The following is a 14,527-nucleotide window of genomic DNA, read 5'->3' on the forward strand; positions in this document are numbered from 1 at the left end:
TCATGGCTTAGGTCTCATTTTCTTTTTTCATTAGCTTGTATACATGTTTCCATTTTCTACATGGCTGCTTACATTGAAAAAAAGTGAAAAACTACTGCTTACAATAAAGCTGTTTTATGTTCTTGCTTCTCCTCTTTGTGTGAGTATGTGTGTGTGCGTGTGTGTGTGTGTAAAAGTAAGGGATAAGAAAGGCTAATGGGATTGGGACTTTGAAAAAAACATATTACAGATATGAGAATGTAAAATAATAATTAAATTAATAATTTTTAAATTTACAAAATATTCCTCTAGCTTCAAAAAGAACCTTATGGTGTTGTATTTTTAATGTAACACTCAATACTTTTGTGTAACAGGTTCCAATTAAATAATGCATTTGTTAGAAAATTACCTATCACATAGTGCACATTTATTTTCATACTTACACCAATAAAAATACCTTATAGTTTTATTAATCACATTTGTAGCTATAGCTATAACTCATTTACTATGTATGTTCTTGTTTTTTAAATCCTCTTAGATTTGTTAGATTCCTAATTATTATTTTTAAGAGAAACATATTTTACTTTTATTTACTCAAATGTAGTTGTGGGATATACTTATTTTAAACCCTAGTAACCCTTTTTTGTGGGTTTCTTTTGCCTTTTAACTTCTGACGTGAATTTTACATTACTTATTTTTAACAGTTCTCAAAACAAATAAAACAATTTTAAACTAACAAAAGTTACCAGTATAATCATGAATTATGCTTTCTGTCAATTTATAAATGGTTCATACTTCCTGGGTAAGTTAGTCAAGGTAAAGAATTACATACTTCAAGACTTATCTACTAAACCATGAACATCATCTTAGTTAATCTGCTCTCCCACCACACCTACCTGGGGAACCCACAGAGCTAGAATGGATATAGTAACTGCAGCAGCAGAACAAATGCTAACAGCAATAAGCAGCAGTGTTTCTTTAGAACTTCACCATCCAAATGTTGCTTGGGATAGTCTATTTACCTTTACTCCTTCTGAAAAACTTGACTGGAGACGCTGAAAATGCTGCTTTCCAGTTGGATCACTCTTAAGCAAGACAGTACAAGTAGCTTAGATTTGAAGTTGAAAAAAATACAGGATAGAGAGAGAGGAAAGGATCATCTTGATTTCTCTCGTTCTGCACACAATATGGCTGTACCTTACTGAGAAATCTAGAAATGGCTTTGGTATTTTATTTTACATCCATTTCTACAGACATTTAGGCACATACTTTATGTAAAGCAGTGTGACAGATCTCAAAGTGGTAGTGACGGAAAGTCCATCCAGAGTTCACGCTGTGTCCTGAAAATAGATTTGCTCAGCAATGCTGTTTATTGGCAGCGGGGTGCAAGAGTAGGTTAGAATGAAAAATGGGGGATTACCAAAAAAGTGGAACTATGACAGAACTATATACAAGCATTCATGAAACTGTTCACCACATTCACCACAGATGGGTGGTTTTACAGAGGCCAGTAATAACTGAAAGTTAAAGCAGTAATTACAACTTATATGTCACTGCTTGTTGCTCATTTCTGATGATACCATTCACTGAATCCATAATCCTTTGTCTTTGATACCATCCTATTAATTAGAAAAGAAAAAAGAAATGACCATATCTTTGTTATTTTCTTATTCTGATGTATCTTCTATGTTTATTCTGTAGAAAGAAGTGTTTGCACTTTATCTAAATAACAAATGTACTAGAATCATCTCCAGCAAATTGTATGTGTTCAGCCTGTATCTATGGAAGCATAGGCTGTAACCCACAGCTTCGTCACTTGTTAAATTACAGTGATTTAAATTGGGGTTAGGTGAGTGATAACCACTGACTAATAAGAGAGCTTGTTATTACTACCAATTTTAGAGCAGTTTACAGCAGAGTTTTTAAAAAATAATATCACTTCTGACCAAGTATGGGTTTGCTGAGGTGCAGAAAAGAAATGATAATATGTAATTACCTCAAGTGAAGAGTTAAGATGGACAAGAATAAACAGTAGTCTTATTAAAATGTTAATTAGATTCAATCATTATTCAAATATCAGCCTGAAGATAGCAGTTGTGCTAGAGGGAGACAACCCAGAGCTTATGAAGATATGCAGTACTTGAATTCCAGGTAAGAAAACCTATTTGAGTTATGCAATAGCTCATGAAAGGAAGAATGCTGTGTCTGGCCTGCTACCTCAACCCAGATCTGATGTGTGGCTTCTTGCTTTCTTTTTTTTCTCTATTTTATTATTATTATTATATTAGTTACATTTATTTTTCTGGGATAAAACAACATAACCAAAAGTAACTTACAGTGGGAAAAGTGCATTTTGGTTTAGACTGGAGTGTGGGTGTTCAGGGGGAATACAGATATTCTCAGAACCGGGTATTGGCTAGGTGAAGGTTCAGGGGACAATTCACTATGACTCTGCCTATGACACCCTTGTCCTTATCTAAGTTGGCATTGTCTGCCCTCAAAGAAGAAGGTTGCCTTTACATAGACAAGACAAGGAGGGTTAAAGAGAGCATGAAACAGGTAGTGAAGGCCCTAAGAAAAAATCAGAGAAAGAAAGAGACAGATTAATGCTGGTACAAGAATTGGTTTGCAGCCTCTTCAAGGTTGTCAACCCTGTTTCCTTCCATCTTGGGACCATTATTTGGGTTCTTTTTGCTTTTTTCTGCTGGTCCCTGGCCCTCAAATAGGCAGATTAACTCTGTGATACAACAGATAAATAATTTGGTAGCAAAACCTACTCAGATACATTATCATAAGGTAGCTATGGAGGCCCACGAGACTCAAGATGAGGTTGTTACTTTATACAGGGTGTTTCCAAAACCCATCTCCACCCAACCTAAAAGGGGGGACTTCTGCCCCTAGACCAAGTAGAGAGGGGCCACCCAGAACCCCCTCTGACAGGCGATCTGAATTCTTGCTTAGCCTAAGAGGCTAAGCACTGCAAGGGAATATAAATAAAAGATAAAAATATCTCTCTGGGTTCCCTGAGGGACAAGCCTGACTGCATAGGGGTTGATGTCAAAAGTATCCCCTCTCCAGGAAAAAGACATCATAATGGGTATCGCCCTCATGCCTCACTGGACAACGACAGGGGGACTGGAGCCATTACAAGGTCCCCTTCAAATACTGGAGGTCAGGCCTCTATCCATGCCTTCGCAAGATTAGAATTGCAACAGCCCTTCTATACTTAGAGAAGGGAGGAGATGTCAGGGGCAGCCCTTCTTACACACTGTAGGCCTAAAATCAGCCATAGGCCTAAAATCAGCAATAGGCCTGTCATACATGTATACTAACACCAAGTCTTGGGTCTCAGTGGAAAAACATTGAAACAGATGGCTATAAGCTAATGTCAACAGGCAGCTTTTGTGGAAATTTACCAGCCTGAATAGTCATAGACCTTGTAAAAAGGTAGCCTTGGCAGACAATACCAACTTAGATAAGGCTCCTTGCTTTCTGATTTTACACTCAGGACCCTAGCCTTTTCATTATCTAATTAAGATAAATAGTTTAGAGAAGTATTAAGAAGAACTTTATTATTAGACAAGAACTTTATAGATGGTTTAACAGACATAAATCTTTCTAGATCAAGAAAAAAAGAAATAGTGGCCAGGATGGAGTTCATTGGTTGTAATTATTTAATTTGAGAACTATGAATGAAGCAATGTGGAATAAAAGTCAAATTTGATAGAAAATAATGATTACTACTAGTATAAATTCCATTATTGGCTTAGCCATCTAATATGTTTGTTTCTCACTCTATGTATGTGCAATGTTTTGAGAAATAACAGAAAAGAAAGCAGGAATTTCATCATAAGTGTTTCAGAGACCAAGCTTTGCCCTATGCTTTCAACTTTTCTAAAATTTGTGTCTTTAAATTGTTAAAGTTTCTTCTGTGCCAGCATGCATTCCTTGTAATTTGGTGGCAAATGCCCTTATGTGTCTTTCTACATTTGAAAACCTTTTTCACTTCCCATAAAGTTGATATATCTTGTTTAGGGTGTGCTATTTGTGCTGAAATCATTCTATTATCAATCTTTATCATCCATCCATTATTGCAAATATATCTTGACAGCATGCCTAACATGGAAATTTTCTCATGGAAATGATTTTTTAAAAATCTCAATCTGTCATGGTGATGTCAAGAAAACAGTTGGCTGACTAAATTTTTGACTATTCATCCAGATGTTAGTATTAATCAGCCATGGCTGTGTGTATGCACATCCATGTGCCGTTTGCTGTTTTTATATATTTATATACTTTCTTTGAATATACTCAGATCTCTCTGATTGTTATCTACGGATTAATTTAAAATCACTACTAATAGTGCCATCTTGTGTCTGAAATTAAAAATTAAGAGACTTATGCTGATGATAGAATTATATAATGTTTTTATTAATTAAATTTTTCTTAATTTTACACGTGTACTCAATGGATACTGACAATTTTTACCTCTTACTCTCCTTTATTTCCTTACCATCCCTGTCCTCAGTTTAAGATAAAAATAAAAAATAAAATAAAAAACCTACAAACTTTTTCTCAAAATCAAGTGTGTGAGGGCTAATAGCCGAGGCACCACTGAGGGAGACCTATTTGCCCAGCTTTGCCTGAAATGGACATCTGAATTCCTTATGATTACTACCAAGTGGTTCTCCTGCCTGCCTGTGATAATCCTCCAGCATGGATGAATTCCTCCTCAATGAGAGCGTGTACCACCCAGACAACTATGATTTGACCCAGTGTCTGCCCTGAATAGTCACATTGAAGAAGCTTTTTGGTGCTCAGTTGGGTTTAACGACTAAGAAGGAAAGGCCTCCCAGCTAGGCATCTTCATTTCCAAGATGATTCCAAACTCTGGTGCACATCGAGGAGGACTTCAAGAAGGGGACCAACTTCTAGCAGTGAATGATATGGATTTCTAAGAAACCATGCCCAACAAAGCTGTTGACATCGTGAAGGCAGCCTGAGAAATCAGCATTTATATGTGCATCTTTCCCTATAATTATCATTGCTAAAAGGAGCAGACTGTGCACTAGAGATTTGCAGCCCATTGCTCTACATGTGGCATCTGCCAGGACAAGCTGGCTAGAACTCCAAAATCAGGAAATTCTATTCTCCACACTCTCCAGGCTTAGTGAATGAGCAGGATGAGGAAACAGCTTGCCAGCTTTATTATATATAAACTATACCGTACTGGGAGTTCTCTAGTTTGCTAAGTGAATTTCATTCTGAAAAAAGGGAAAGATAATGATGTCTAGAAGTTTGTAACCTGTGGAGGAAGTAACTGGCATTTATTAGGTACCTTAGATTGGTCACTTATACAGCTTATCATTTCATTCATAGAACTCAGTAGAAAAAAAAATTGAATCATGGGGACCTTCCATCTTATTTGCCTGGCCATACCATCCAGCCATTGTAGACATCCCTTGGAGTCCCATATCATTGGGAGACGCCAATGAGACATTGTTTTTGCTCCTTCTTCCTCATTCCACCCCCCCAAAGTAAAAACACAATATTGAATGTTTTTTTAAAAAAATAATGAAGCATGTGAGGGTTTCAGAAAGTCACGACTAATTAATTAATTGTTAATTGTTTATTTATTTATTTGATATAACTCAGCCTAGAGGGTCTATCAGCTGTTACTAAAGTATAAAATTCATTTCTTTTGACTTGATTCTTTAAAAAACATTACAGTCTCTAGAGAGTTCACTTCTGATGAGAAAAGCAATATAATCAGCTTCAGTTTTTGTTTAAAGCAAAATATGAGTATAATATAGCTTTTATTACTTACATTATTTTCCCAGTTAAATGCACAATGGTATGTTTAAAGACCTCAAAACACACCTAGATAGTGAACATTTGTATTGATGTTGTAGATTTCTACAATTAATAAGTATCAGAGACAATTAACTTAAATAACACACTTTAAATTTTAATAGTGTACGAATGTAGGAGAAATCACTCAAGATATCATTTCCCAAATGTTTAAATTTATAGCACATTCAAGGCATAAATCCACATTTGTTTTCAGAATTGCTTCTCTTGTAATTCTCAGTACTGAATGAAGCTCTACAACTGAGCTACATTCTCAGCCCTGGAAAATACATTTCATTATCTCTACACTGAGAATCCATAACTATACTCTGGTCAACATTTAAAATTATGAATAACATACAACTATCCAAACAACACTTAAGTGAGTTACGTTTTTCTGATGATAGTGATAAACCTCTAACGTGGTTGAAATGGTAGTAATGAAGGAAGTGAGTGGTTCCTGGCCATGTGTGACGTACCAGGAATACGGCCATGCTCCTGTCCCTGTGGTTTAACTTAGAAAACGTTGTTGTGCAGTCTCTCCATTGAATGAGCTATACTAGTATTTCTTTCAAACTCTATCACGTCCTTTACTTTGCTGGCCCTTCATGCAAGTTTCTGTTAACAGAACAAATCCTTTCTTCACTATATACACTTTTAGATTTTGGAATTAATGCAATAATATAATACAAAGTTTGATTATTGTTACTAGAAACTTGTGATTTTTCTTTTAATACGAGAACTGTGTTTTCCAATCATTATTTCTGAATAGGATCAAGTGAAGAAAATAGAATATTTTTCCTGAAGTTTAAGATATGGAGGTTTTGAAGTCACTTAGGCATCTGATAAAAAATATCCCAGTGCAGTGATAGTATACCAGAAACTAGGAACAACTTTTATAGTTTATTCTGTTGTACAAATGTGGGAATGCTGTCTTTCAATCAGAAGGTAAGTTTTAAAGAAAAGGCAAGAAACACCCCAATGTGAGATTTCAAATTTGAAACCCCAGATCTTAAGGCTGTGGAGATGGATCCAGGAAGGTTGGGAGTTCAAGGGGAATCTAAGATCATCAAGGGAAGTCTAATATCATTAGACAGGCCCTATATCAGGACACACACACACATAGGGAGAGAGAGAGAGAGAGAGAGAGAGAGAGAGAGAGAGAGAGAGAGAGAATAAGACATGGTAAACGTGGACAAGAGGACAGAAGATAACAGAGAATATCTTGACACTTTGAAAGATTTGCTGGATGCCAAGAAGAGGAAATATTATAGTATTGAAATATTTAACTAATAGAAAACAAGTAAGACATGAAATAATAACCAGATCAAAACACAGAGGAAGAGAAAAAAATCATCCAAAAGCAACAAGTTAAAAAAAAATACCAGACACAAGAGCACATGTGTTTAATCACAGCACCCAGGAGAAAGAGGGAAGCAGATCCCTGAGTTGTAGAACAGCCTTGTCTACATATAGAGTTTCAAGCTAGCTAGAGCTCCATTGCAAAATTATGACTCACTAAAAATGCAATAGATTGTGTTATTTTTTGTTAACTGTTTGATATGTTTGTTATAAGACAAACATATCAATCGTCAATAAGTAAAAAAAAAATGCTAAATGACAATTTAGATAGTTTAATTTATCATCCTCTTCCCAATAATTCATGTCCAATTATGAGGTAAGAATTTTATGGGTTTTAAGAGAAGTTTCTTAAAGTTCCAAAATTTCTCATAGAAACTGCAAGACATCATTTAAAGTAATCACAATTTAATGTTTACAATAAAATACATGACCTAAAATTGTGGTATCTTCTATGGTAAAGAATAAACTAAAGGCCGAGTCAAGTAGAGAGTAGTTTAATGCAACCTTAGAATTGCTAGCTAAATCCTAACAGTTATGAAATATTAAAAGACGGATTTATTTACTGACCTGAAAAGAAAACGAGAAACCTGTCTACGGAATAGAACTAAAATATTTGCCACAGCTTAGAGACTTCATAAATTGATGAGTTTAGGAATCAGGGCAAAATCAATTTTGAAAATTTTGAAAAGGCCAGTTTTCAGAAATATAAAGTAAATTAAAAACATTCTTAGATTTCCAATGGTAACATAGGCTAGGGTATCAAATAAATATATAGTCATTGGTGTCATTTGTGTGGGTTAAGCCATATGCACCCAGACACTTGTAGAGACACAAACTTAATAGTAACACATCATATTTTTATAAAATACAAAATAGCAAATAGGAGGATGACTCCAACCAACTTGAAAGTGCAGCCTTCCACTTGTAGGTCTGGGTTACATTATAGGTATTTATGGATCTGTTTTAATTGAACTAACATATAGATAATAGTGCCAATATGACTTACACACAAAGAGTGGCAGTATTAATATTTTAACTCCTGTGACATGTCTATCTCAAGAAAACAAAATGTAACACTTAGGCTTCATGCTTAGTGCAGTCTTAGCGCAAGTGGCTTGTAATCTGTGACTAGCTTTAGCGCTCCAATGGGATTATGTAGGTCTGAGATTTCTATCTCAGGTAACCAAATATCTTCGCAACATGACCTAATGAATAATTATACTAACTAATTGAAATAACCTGCAAAGATATCACTTACGTTTCTATGTTATGTACCCAGTACATTTTGAAAATCCATAAATCTTAAATTAGGGAAAAATGTTCATGGCCAACTTTTGTAAATTCCTTTCATTAACATGTTTACCTGTTTTACTTAAATTATCCAATTTTTAATATATTTTACAACAAGTACATTGAGTGATAGATTTTTGTTTAGCCTCTATGGGATGAGAAGTTGACAATTGGGTAAAATAACTTGATTGACGTGGTGTGCGACAGCACTCTAACAAGGGCAGACATAGAACTTCAAACACTTAGGAGTCTCATCACTCTATTTTTAGAGTTCAAAAACTTCATATTTTTAGCTCGTATCATAGCTACTATTTTTCTTTTGATAAATAATTATCATATGTTATCTGAAACATTCTTTATCCTTTAAATTTTTATAGCCCATTTTTTGAAGAGGACATTGTGGTACTTTGTCTGAATGTTATTTCCATTTCGAGTTAATTCTTAACGTATACTCAAATATATGAGTGGAGAATTTTGACCATATAATTTTAGCTGAGACTTCCTGGTACTATAAGGTACATTTCAGCCTTATTTTATAGAGAACTTAATTGTATTTATAGGAGTGATATTTAAATATTAGTTTACTTGTTGCAAGCTTTTAAAACCTAACAGAGGGTTTATGATTCATATTAAGTATGATCATCAGGCACATGGAGAAAGAGAGCAGGGGAAGCACAGGCTCAAGTGCAGTATTTCAGAAAGAGTCATATCCCACTGAGTTCATCAGTAGACTTTCCCCTGGGTCTCTAACATCCCCATGCTCCATTCTCTCTTGGTACCTTCTGTAGAGAAAATCCTCTCTTTCACCTGTGAAGATTAATCTTCATCATTAACATAATTTGATTAAAAGATACCTATGGCATTAAGGAGGATCTGCATCACTTGTGTCTGTGAGGCGCTTCCAAGGGAGAATTAAGAAAGGGAAGAATATAGGAAGCATCATTGCATTTGTCTAGGGTTCTGGATTGCATAAGAAGGACAAAGGTAAGCACAGACATTTATCTACATCGATTTCCTAACTAAGCCTGTGATGTTTCTGCCATCAGCATGGGCTAGAATCCTTCAAATAGTGAGTCAAAATAACATGTTGTCTTCCATAAAGTGCTTCTTGTTGAATATTTGGTCACAACAACAGGAAACTTAACTCAGAAATTTGAGACAAGAAGTAAGGTCATTGCTGTGATAAAACAGATCTAATCCTTCTTGAGCTCTCTAAATAGCTTTGTAGGAGGAATGTAGAAGAGTTTGGAGTTTCATGAAGGAAATTCCATAGAGCTTAATAGATCTTCAATTATAAGTGCAGAAGTCAGGATTTCAGTAGAGATGCAGGCCAGAAGACACCATTCCTAAGTTTTTAAGAAAAAGGACTCAATTGCTCAGTGGGTTGAAATGCCAGTCATGTCATAATCTGGCAAAGACACTGGTTATGTTCAGCTTACATCCAGAGAGCAGGACTTAATTAAAAATGTGAGTAGTGTTTAATTTGCATCAAAATTCAAGAAAGGAAAATATCCAGTGTATGGTATGGTTTCTGCTCACTGCTCTAATCCAGCTTTACAGCAAGAGAGACCAGCTAGTGGAGCAGAAAGTATGGGGAATGTACAGGGTATTAAGAAAAGGAAAGGGGCCAAGATGAAAGTTGCAGGCAGTGTTGGAGCCAACAAAACAGCTTCAGTTGCTTAAGAGATCAGTAAAATTAACAAGAATTGACTTAGCGCTGGGGTTTCAGGGAAGGTAGCTTGTGGGCCTTGGGTTTAACATTCTATAAAAGCATGAGTGTGATAATATCAAAAAACTGGATACAAGAAAAATTGTGACGTCATTAGAAAGCAAGGATAATTAAACACATGTTATTATATATGCCTATCAAAGCAGCTGCTAGGAAATGAGAAAAGAGTGAAAATAATTTATGACTACTTAAAAACACTTTAGAATATTAACTCCAAACATTCATCAAAGAGTGTAAATATATCTAAAATGTTTACTGAGCATCTATTTCAAACCACCTAATGAATTAGTTAGCAATACTGTGAAGTTAAATAACACATATCACATTCAGTAAATTTAGGATTTGGTGGAAGTTAAACTTGATAAATAATTACACCATTGTGACAGGTTCTAAATATAGATAAATTAAAATTTCACTAAATGTATAAGATGATAATGAATATGTTGTTTTTATATAATGGTTAACTCCATGGATTTTGTTTGCATTTCAGAGGAAAAATGTATCATAATGTGGTTTAAAAATGGTTTAGAAATAAATAACTAAAAATAATTCGTGAAGGGCTTGAAAATGGCTCAGGGCACCAAAGCACTTGTTGTGAAAGCATGCCAACAAGTGTTTAAGTCCCCAGCCCACAAGCATGCCTAGCTGCCTAGCACTATACAGGGTGAAGACAGGAAGAACCCTGGTGCTTGCTGACAACCAGGCTGCCTCTATGTCCAGTGTCCAGTGAAAGACTTTGTATCAATAAACTAAGGTGAAAAATGACAAGGTAGGATGCCTCAAATCTTTTGGTCCCCAATCATACATAAGTACAGCTTCATACACAAATATTGTTAGAAACTAAAAATAAAAAGACAAATATAGACCTAAAATAGTAAGTCATGAAATATAATTCTTCCTGAATATTTTGACTATGATACTTAAAGTTATGATGCAATGTTATTTATTCAAGTTTAAATTTCTATACATTACCAGAATAATATTATACATCATTCTAACTGCATAACATAATGAAATTAAGTGATATTTTCCTACTATACAATCAAGAAAACACTGATATCAAATGGAAGCATTTTGCATAATTCAATTATAATATCTATTTAGGAAATCCAATTGCAAAATACACCTGATTTAGCTCTTTATAACTCTAGATATAAAAAGATGAACATATCAAGCAGAGTTCAGCATAAGTCACTCTCAGACTTTCAAGGAACTTAGAACTCTGATGCTCGAGAATTATGTAGTGTATGCAAAAGGTTTGCAACACGTTTACATAGAGCAAACCATAGACTTTGGTCTCTGTATCGCAATGATGCAGTTTGTGTTCATGAGAAAATCCTCAGAATACATTACTTTATGCCGATAATTGCAGTGATACACACACATACACACACACACACACACACACACACACACACACACAGTCTTATATATAAATTCTGATGACTCTACTTTTCTGATACGACTGAGGAAAAGAAATCAAGAAAACATAGAGGAATAAAAGTGATAGAGGAAGAAGAGGATGAAGATATATAGGTAGCAGTATATTCTGTATATTTAGACTAATAAAGTGACTAAGGCTAACATCATCTCCTCAGAAACAAGGTAAGTAGATAAGTATTATAGTTCATTAATGACAGGCTATCACTTTTATTCATAGATTCTTCTTTCTATCTACTATAAGTACCTTTTTATATCCTAGTGAATATGAGTGAGATTATCTAATCTCCTTCTTTCAATTCATATTCTAATGGCTCTGAAAATTCCATCTGATTGTTTCTGCAGCCCCAGACTCAATTAAGGAAAGAACCTGAGATTGACTAAAGTGTAATATGTTAACCAATTTTTCTGAAAACATTTCTACTTCAAAGCATGTCTAAAAACAGTTTTATTCCTGATACAGAATGCCAGTTATGTATGAACCCTCTCCCACTGTATTACTCATGTCACCTGAAGAGATGACTTTCATAAACTCTGCTGTCTTGAGAATTCTCATGAAAATGAATGCCAAATTATTAAGGTCTGAGGAGCAGGGATCAACATATGAATAGGTCCATAAAGAGAATCTCTTTAAGCAAGCACTTCTTGAAAAACCTGTTTTCTTTTTACTTTTGCTTTTTTTCTTTATATTTTTTTCTTTCTCTTTTGTGTATCATGGCTTTTAAAAAGCTATTGGTGGAAAGATTTTTTTTGGATCATTTGTAAAGCCTATTTTGATAGTAGGTACAGTAGGCAAAAGGCATTGGGCAGGTTTGCCTTTTATATTATTTTCTGCTTGCAATATTTCCTTCAGGAAAACACACACACACACACACACACACACACACACACACACACACACACTGGACCATTCCACTGTGATAAGTCTTATCACCTAAGATACACAGCGGAAAGTTAGGTCAAAAATAGCAATGTAGACGAAATGAGTTCATTAATGCATCTTAATGTGTACAAGAGAGACCCAAAATAGGAGCTGAGTAAATATTTGTTGAAAATTATTTAGGACAAAAGTTTAGCAATTGTCTCTTGGTTGCATGAGAAAGGTCACAGAGAATGAGCTTGTCTCACTTTCCCATGGGTAAATGGTAAAGAAAATGTCACATAGTGTCACCTGGATCTTTGTTCTCAAACAGTACATGTGAAGCTTTTCATCTTGCCATTTCACCAAAGTCTTCAGCATTTGTCAGTTCTCACACAATTCTCAGAGCACTTTACCAAATCACATAAGTGACTAGCTTCCTTTTTCCCTTCTGGAAATGTCTATGATTTCTATGTACTTAATTTTTCTTCATTTATAGTTTTTCCCTTGTCTATTATTAGTGATTGACCCAAATTGAATTTCTGAAAGTCTTTCCAACTGCCAGGTCTTGTTTATTTAAAAGTCTGTTTTTCACTACTGACTTGAGAAAGCACCTTCAGTATATATATTTCTACCTCACTTATGGTTTATGTTTGTTTTGTTGAAGTTTTGAGCAAAATATGACTTTCAGTTATTGATATTTTATACACAAGATAAACACATTTTGAGTTTTCCCTTTTATATTTCCTAAAAATGAGTAATATTTTCATATCAAATTTAAAATGAGTCTAATATGAGGAGGGAACTTGGATATAAACTAGAAGATTGATTTATAAAGTGATTTTTGGGATGCTTTCCCATAAAATTTATAAACCTTGAAATAAGTGGAGTAGTTATGCCAAGCCATTAGATTTAATAATGGTTTTATCTTTCCTTCTGTCCTATTTATTTCTGAATTCTTTATTAACTATTAGTTGTCACCTCTGAAAATCTATGAAACTCAGATAAAATAATCTCTTTATTTCATGATGGCATTTATATATGTATGTGTGTGTGTGTGTGTATGTGTGTACATGTGTGTATGTATACATATATATGTATGTGTGTATGTATATATATGTATATATACATGTTTATTTATACATATATATGTATACATACATATATGTATAAATATATTTTATATATAAATAATTTGTTTTCCTTCATTGTAAGACTCATATTAGGAACATATGACTTCTTTTTGTGACTGTGTTCCACACATACAATGTACTCCAGGATGGAAAGGATCATGGATATGCTACCCAAGGGCTCAAAATTAAGTGTTTATTTTATTTTTTACACTCCATATTTTATTTCCTTCCCCCCATCCACCCTCTGACTGTTTCACATCTCATACCTCTATCCAGCCCCTGTCTTAACGAGAATCTCCCCACCCCTCTCCCCCACCCCACCTGACCTTTAAACTCCCTGGGCATACAGTCTCTTGAGGGTTAGGTGCATCATCTCTGATTGAGCACAGACTCAGCAGTCCTCTGTTGTATATGTGTTGGGGTCCTAATATCAGCTGATGTATGCTGCCTTTTTAGTGGTCTAGTTTTGAAAGATCTTGGGTGACCAGATTAATTGAGACGGCTGGTCCTCCTACAGGGTTGACCTCCTCCTCATCTTCTTTCAGACTTTCCCTAATTCAACCATGGGGGTAAGCAACTTCTGTCCTTTGGTTGGGTGCAAATATCTGCATCTGACTCTTTCAGCTGCTAGTTGTGTCTTTTGGGGAGAAAGTGTCCCTTTCTGTGAGCATCAAGTCTTGAGGCCTCCCCTTGAGCTGGATCCCACTTTGGGCCTGTCACTGGACCTTCTTTTCCTCAAACTCCTCTCCATTTCCATCCCTGTAATTCTTACAAACAGGAACAATTATGGGTCAGAGTTTTGACTGTGGAATGTCAACTCCCGCCCTCATTTGATGCCCTGTCTACCTGTTGGAGGTGGGCTCTATAAGTTCCCTCTTCCTACTG

At 35.1% G+C, this 14,527-nt stretch overlaps 1 pseudogene; it reads left to right on the forward strand.

The window, feature by feature from the left end:
- Nucleotides 1–4,627: 4,627 nt before the first annotated feature.
- LOC114623867 lies at nt 4,628–5,051 on the forward strand (annotated as a pseudogene).
- The last annotated feature ends 9,476 nt before the right edge of the window (nt 5,052–14,527 follow it).

The sequence above is a fragment of the Grammomys surdaster genome, unplaced genomic scaffold (assembly GCF_004785775.1).
Source record: "Grammomys surdaster isolate TR1022 unplaced genomic scaffold, NIH_TR_1.0 203, whole genome shotgun sequence".
Taxonomy (NCBI): Eukaryota; Metazoa; Chordata; class Mammalia; order Rodentia; family Muridae; genus Grammomys; species Grammomys surdaster.